The 7,536-nt window shown below is 46.3% G+C and overlaps 1 long non-coding RNA gene across 1 annotated transcript; it reads right to left on the reverse strand.

Annotated features, from left to right (window-relative positions):
* Positions 1-369: 369 nt before the first annotated feature.
* Positions 370-6,558, reverse strand: LOC147899339 (uncharacterized). Its single transcript, XR_015541391.1, has 6 exons — positions 6,451-6,558; positions 6,259-6,324; positions 6,104-6,178; positions 5,941-6,000; positions 5,690-5,793; positions 370-442 (listed from the first exon to the last, which is right to left on the reverse strand). It is a non-coding gene; the product is annotated as an uncharacterized LOC147899339 (long non-coding RNA).
* Between the last annotated feature and the right edge of the window lie 978 nt (positions 6,559-7,536).

The following is a 7,536-nucleotide window of genomic DNA, read 5'->3' on the forward strand; positions in this document are numbered from 1 at the left end:
AGTAGTCCAAAATCTCTTCATTCAAGCTACAACTGCTTGTGAAGTCTAAACGATTTCATTTTAGTCTCTCCCAAACGAGCATGTAAATCTAGTTAATGGGACAACGCACCATTTAAGATAGAAAGAATTATCCCAATACCAGCAAGCCGCAACATGGACGAAAACTTCACAAGGTGAAATTTGCATGTCCGCTAATATGGCAGAAGCATATACCTAGATCAATCCAGGAACATTCCCAAACTCATCCTCTTAAGACACAACATAGTGCAGTTTCAATCTCATGATAGTCACTCATAAGGTTCAAAATCATAAACTCCATCACGCATAGCAAAGACTAGCTACTATGACATCCCCAACAGCTGTGTACCTCTTGCATGCACTTTTGTGTTGTTAAGCTCCATGGATAAAATAAGCAACAGCCAGATTTAGATGCCAGGGTCTCCTACACATCATGCCAGCTGAATCAAATCATCTATACAATTCTTGTTTTTCCATCTGTCAAATGACTCCCATAAATTTCTAATGAGATGTGGGTCCATGCTAAAAATGTAAAATCCAAAATCTCTTGAAGCATTGTAGCTTGTGGACATCCACTTAACGTTCTCTCTCTCTCTCTCTCTCTCTCTCTCTCTATATATATATATATATATATATATATATCTTTTGAGGCTCTCAAAGATTATACTTTTTTTTTTAAGAAATTAATTTGATCTACTTATGTATGCAATTACTCTTCTATGTGCATTTGTTTTGTTTCCATCACTCTCTCACTTTTTGGGTGCTTCGAAGCATATCGAAAATGTGAAATTCTAAGGTTGTTCAATGTGTCAAGGTTATCACTAGCCAATCATGTTGCAGGTAAATGCAAGCGACAATAGGGGTAAGGCAGATGCGAAGGATCGAAAGGGTATAGGTGGAAGTACAGCTAATGCCATTATGGAGATTGTTAGCAATGAATCTATTGCTATTGGTGACATGAACAAGTAATTTGCTTCATATTAATGGTTTTCTTCAGTGCTCAAAACATCACGTGCTTTAAGGAGAGGTGGTTTCCAAGTCTCTTGCCTATTTATGATTTGGTGAGTGTTTCAGAAGCGCAAAGCACAAAAAGGCAGTTTTGATCATGGACGAGGTTGATGGGATGTCTGGGGGAGAGAGAGGCGGAGTTGCGGGCCTCATAGCTAGCATCAAAATGAGCAAAATACCCATCATTTGTATTTGTAATAATCTAGTACAGTCAGAAATTGAAGAGGCTAGTGAACTATTGTCAACACCTGAACTTCAGAAAACCAACCAAGAAACAGGCATGAGTTCATATTCTCCAAGCCATGTGCGCCTTTGGATATACAAAATACACGTTGGTCTTCTGTTGACATAGGAAATAATCGTGGAAACCCTTTAAGATGAATTAGTTAATATCATCATCACGCTTTCATATGCTTGTTTTGCCAGACAGAAGATAGCTCTTAAATTTTTTCATGATCATTGTGTCTTGTGATTTGGAACTTAGATGGCAAAACGGCTTCATCAAGTGGCTTAAGCTGAGGGCATGCAAGTTGCCAAGGTGATTCATTCATTGAGATGCTTTTGCATTTCTTGAGAGAGAGGGAAGGGTGGGAAAAAAATTTTATTTCTTAACCTTTTTCCCATCAATCATTTGTGACCGCTCTTGAAAAGCTTGCTGAGCAAGTAGATTGGGACATGAGAATGGCTCTAAATGAGTTGCAATACATCAATTTATGAACTCAAATTGTCAAATTTGCTGATGTAAAGGCTCGGCTTCTTTCAAGTGGCAAGGATGAAGACATGAGCCCTTTCAATGCCGTTGACAAGTACACAAAGCCCTCTGGTTTGACTGGCTTGTTGTTCTATCTCATTGACTTTGTCTGTAATCATTTGTGGCTAGCTCTATTTCAAATTGTGTGCAATGCTTGAAAATGGAGACCAAGAATTTATCTCAACATGGGGCTGGTGCCTGTAAAGACAGCAAGAGAGTTGGCAAGTTGAAGCAAGCAAGATGTCATGATGGCTAGCTTAGAGGATTGCAACCTCATACCAGTACCAAAAGAGGGTAACTGGCATCAACAGTGCATAGAGGTGTGTAAATTCCCCTGTTGACTTGACACCCTTTTGAAACTGTGAGAAGTGCAGCGGAAATGAACGGAAGAGAGAGAGAGAGAGAGAGAGAGAGATAGCATGACTCACACACACACACTGAGAAGGAGAGAAAGGAGAGAGAAAGGCACAAGAGAACCGCAATTGATCTCTGGAGAAAACCCTGCTACAACTAGGGGAAAACTCGGAAACAACCGGCTGCTCGAGAGCTCGGAACACACAGCTCAACAACCAAATAACTGGGAGCACGAGGGAGTGGATGAACTGCTCCGCTACCCTGCTCCTCAAGTGATACTGTGAGATGGCTCTGCACCTCTACCAAGCTCCACACTCAAGTGATGATCTGCTCCACAAGATGCTGCAAAGAGGGGTGAGGGGGGGACCTATATATAGCCCCCCAGCCCCTCCCTAGTCGGGTAGAGCAGGCTGACCGACCAGCCTGCAAGGTGCCGACCCCACAAACCAGCATGGCCGACTCAAAGGGGGGGTGGGCTGGGGCTGACCCACCTCTGCCCTATAAAAGGGCCTCGTAGCAGCCCTACAGGGGGCTGCTCAGGGCCGACCCCCTAGGTGCCTCCATAGCCGACAGCCCTGCCTCCTAGGCACCTCCATAGCCGACAGCCCTGCCTCCTAGACGCCTCCAAAGCCGTCAGCCCCACCTCTACACAGCCCTAGAAAAAGGGCTCGAGGTCAGCCCTAACGGAGAGCCTCTCCTCCTGCCCCTCAACACTCTTCAGGCTGCCACTGTCTGCAGTCCCACAGCAAATACGTAGGGACCAGGATACCCTAGACTATCCTCACGGGGGGGTGGGGTGAGCACACCCACAACACAAGCCCTCAGAAGGCCCCGTACTGAGAGGATAACTGGGATAGTAATGACCATGTCCTCTGATGAAATCTGCTTCCCTGCCTGGAGGATCTCCTGCTGAAGTTCCTATAACTTGTTGATGTGGTCCCGCATCGATGAAGGCTTCTTGGGATCCAACAACCGCATCTGCACCTCCAGTGAGACCCTCTTCATGGGAGAGATTTGATTATAGATGGATGCCAAATGCTCCCATATACTTTTGGCCATTGACATGTGCTTCACGTGATTAATCACCTGAGGAGTACAGTTAAGAAATATAAATGATCTTACCTTGGCATTAACACGGTCCCAAACTCCATCATCCCCACCAGACACTATAGTTGAGCCCATCCAACTGCCGGTCAACCGGGAACGTGGGCAACACCGGAATTCCAGTCTTGTTCTCTGCCATCTCGGACAAAGTCGCCATGTCGGAGTGAAGAGGATGATGAACTGAAAGAGAAGGTGGATGGGATCATAGTTTTTTCCATACGTTACCATACGCATACGTCATACGAGTATGGAAGTATGATTGGAGTATGGTTCAGCCCCTAGGGTTGAAACATACGTGACCCTAATTTTACTCAAAAACATTTAGAAAGATATGCATTGTACACATTACATTGACATAGACCTACAAACTTTCTCGAGAGACTAGAGTCATTTGGAATTTGGATTCTGATACATAGTGTCAATGATAAATCAATACTACACCAAACATCATGATCAAAGGTAGTAGGTAGTAGAAACTTGGAAGTAGGTACTACACCAAAACATCAAAGGCAAAACATCATAGAAGAAAAGGCTGCCACAGCCCGGAAATAAAGCTGAAAATTGAAATGCATCACGATTCACAACCGATGAGGCTCAAGCCTCAAGCTGCAGCCTGCAACCTCATCCTCATTCTCTTGCTCATCCTTATCCTCATCATCATCTGCATCAGTGCCATCCTCCTCCTCCTCATCCTTCTCCTCCTTGAGACCATCCTTGAGGCCAACCACAGCCAAAGTTGGCCAATAGTGTACAAAGTACGGATTAGCAAAATAGTGCTAAAAATGTGTTTTCCAAGGTTTTGGCTGGGCACAAAATCGATCCCCCCTCCCAAACAAAACCACCCCCCCCCCCAAGGCCCCCCCCACACACACACAACAAAAAAACCAAACCACACCCAAAAAACAAAACCCGCAACAACAACAACAACAACAACCAAAACCACCCCAAAAACAAAAAAACCACACAAAAAAAACACTCGTACGGAAAGCCGTACAGAACGCGTACAGGAAAAAGTCCGTACGCATACGGATGCAACTATGGATGGGATAGAAGGAACTGAGGGTCGAAGAGAGAAGAAGGTTGAAGACGAGGATGAAGGGGCTGACAGCCCAGTGTACCTTCACACCTCGATTTCCGTCCCTTAGGAACACCTCCTCTCTGATCTGAAAACACCCTTCAAAGTCACCCTTCGCTGGTCACCCGAACAGTCCACTCCCCGCACACGCTCCTCCTCAAAGTCACCTCCGAACAGCACCCTAATCCTCCTCTCTGTGTGTTGGCTCAACTCTCCCTCCGCTCCTCGGGTCTCAAGCCAACCGTGGCTCTGATACCAAGAGAGAGAGAGAGAGATAGCACGCCTCACACACACATTGAGAAGGAGAGAAAGGAGAGAGAGAGGCACAAGAGAACTGCAAGTGATCTCTGGAGAAAACCCCGCTACAACTAGGGGAAAACCTCGGAAACAACGGGCTGCTCGAGAGCTCAGAACACACAGCTCAACAACCAAATGACTGGGAGCACGAGGGAGTGGATGAACTGCTCCGCTACCCTGCTCCTCAAGTGAAACTGTGAGCTGGCTCTGCACCTCTGCCAGGCTCCACACTCAAGTAATGATCTGCTCCACAAGATGCTGCAAAGAGGGCTGAGGGGGGGGCCTATATATAGCCCCCCAGCCATTCCCTAATCGGGTAGGGCAGGCAGGCCGACCAGCCTGCAAGGTGGCCAACCCCACAGACCAGCATGGCCAACCCAAAGGGGGGGTGGGCCGACCCACCTCTGCCCTATAAAAGGGCCTGGTAGCAGCCCTACAGGGGGCTGCTCAGGGCCGACCCCCTAGGCGCCTCCATAGCCGTCAGTCCCGCCTCCACACAGCCCTAGAAGAAGGGCTCAAGGTCAGCCCTAAGGGAGAGCCTCTCCTCCTGCCCCTTAACACTGATTAGGCTGCCACTGTCTGCAGCCCTACAGCACATACGTAGGGACCAGCATACCCTAGACTATCCTCACGGGGGGCGGGCACACCCACAACACAGGCCCTCACTCTCTACACTACCCTCACTCACTGGGCGGGCACACCCACAAGCAAGGCCCTCTCTCTACGTGACATCAGGAGATGTTGACCTCCAACAGAAACATAGCCAAAACTGAAAATTGTAATCCATTACTGACAATGCCTAATTAAATCAAAGGGATGGACTTCCTCTACAATGAAGGACGTTCACACACAATAATCACACACGTTACAAGATAGAAGGGTTAAGATGGGGAGATACCCCCCACCCCAAACCTGGACCTGAACTGCAAATGGAAGTTGAAAAATAAGGAGAGTCCTTATTTGTAACACCTGTGTGATGAAAACAACAAAAGCTATGGACAATAGGCTAACCTCTACAGATCTCATATTCTGAGATTTGCAACTTGGAGATCAAAACCAAAATAAATGACTGCCACGGTTACCTCATTTTCCAGTTGTTGTAGTCTCTACTTGCTTTGGAGTGGGCTTCTGGTGCTTTGAAGAGCAGATTACGTCAAATAGTCCATCTTCGGTGAGGAATGATACTCTGTCCAGGTCACACATTACAAGCAACACGATTTACCTTAGAAGCCTTGCTCAACTTTGCATGTAAGTATAAATGATGCGCGCCAATCTAGCTGCACGAGTCACAACCCAACACTTTTACAACATCAGGAAAAAAGTCAGTGCGAACCCCAGATCTTTGGCTTTCTGTGATTTGCGGCCTCCGATCCTCATCAGCAAGCAAATAACTCTGAAAAATGCCCAAAATAAGCAGGGGCAAAGCTGCTGTCACCTTTCACAAAATCTAGAGCTAGAGCATTTTAGAGGAAATCGTTGTTTGCAATGATACTAACTGTTTTTTTGCTAACAGTGGTTGTCACATGACCCCGTGTCTCTTTACGAGGTCTTCTGCCTCTTCTCGTTCCAAACTGTAAAATAAACACTCAGCATAACAGCGAGTGACCAACATCATAACCGACTAATCTCTGAATGACAATTTTAGGCCAACCTGTCAAGAGTTCCACTGATGACGAACGTTGAACCTGCCAAACAATCTTCCACCTTCAGGTACGTCCTGTTCAAAATTTCAGCAAAATTTGACTCAAAACACATTGAGCTAACTGAAGAAACAGATGAGGCAACTTCATCATAAACTTTGTCAAGAAAACATTGAGTACAGGGGGATGGCACAAGGCAAAACCTTTTGTCCTTTGTGAGGTAGTTCCCGTCTCGACTGAAAGAAGGCAGCTCCACCTCTGCCCGATCCTCACCAGTAGTTACCGGTCTGCTCTCCTCAGACGGCGATGCAGACACGCCCCGTCCCCTGCCCCTTCCTCTTTCCCTTCCGTGCCCAGGAGAAGGAGTTGCCGTTGCAGGTTCATCAGCGTCGCTAAAATCATCTTCGTGAAATGCCACTTTGGTCGCTCCCTCGTTCTCAATACGTGCTTGCTTTTGGCAGGCGACTTCTCTGGGGTTTCAGCTTGTTATCATCGCTAAGAAGATTGTTGGCAGGCGGCTTCTCTTGTTTCAGCTTGTTATCATTCGCCTTACCACCCGGTGCAGCGTCCGAGAAGTACTTGCTTAGGCGGCTTCTCTTGTTTCAGCTTGTTATCGTTCGCCTTACCACCCGGTGCAGCGCCCGAAATCTATCCTTAGGCGCTTGTTTTCTTCAGGTAAGAGCGCGAATCCTGCAGCGGAAAATGAAAAACCTTCACAGACATGAGATGATGAAAAAATCCTGAAAACGGCAATCGATGAAGGCTAAAAAGACTCACCATAGCATAAAGAAAGAGAACGACAAAGCTAGACAAGTTTGGAAAAGCAGAGTAGAGCAGGGCTATGCCAAAATCTATGAAGGCGAGTCAGGAGAAACGGTGATCGGAGCTTGAGCGAGAATTCCAAATCGGAAAAGGAAAGCCCAAAACGGAAACAATGCATTTCAGAGCAAGATTTGGAGCTGCTTCTTCTCAACGAGCGATCAAAAACACAAAAGAGTTATCGGAGAGAGCAAGTGCATGCAATGGAAACAGAAGACAAAAAACCCAATGCCCAAAATCGAGAGGAGAAGAAGGAGGAGAGTTGCAAAATCGAGAGGAGAAATTAGTGATTGAAGATATAAAACTATAGCAAGCATTTCACCCGAGCATCTCTCAGATGTTCAGAAGATGGTTAAGGCTTCATGGGATAGATTCCTTTCTTAGAAACTTTTTTAACTCTGATAGAATTCTCCAAGGGCATAGGGCCAGAAGAAATCGCATTGAGTAGGAATTGCGTTGTCGTGCTACTA

The sequence above is a fragment of the Dipteris shenzhenensis genome, chromosome 8 (genome assembly GCF_047967505.1).
Source record: "Dipteris shenzhenensis isolate YYH24624 ecotype China chromosome 8, Dip_SZ_1.0, whole genome shotgun sequence".
Lineage (NCBI taxonomy): Eukaryota > Viridiplantae > Streptophyta > Polypodiopsida > Gleicheniales > Dipteridaceae > Dipteris > Dipteris shenzhenensis.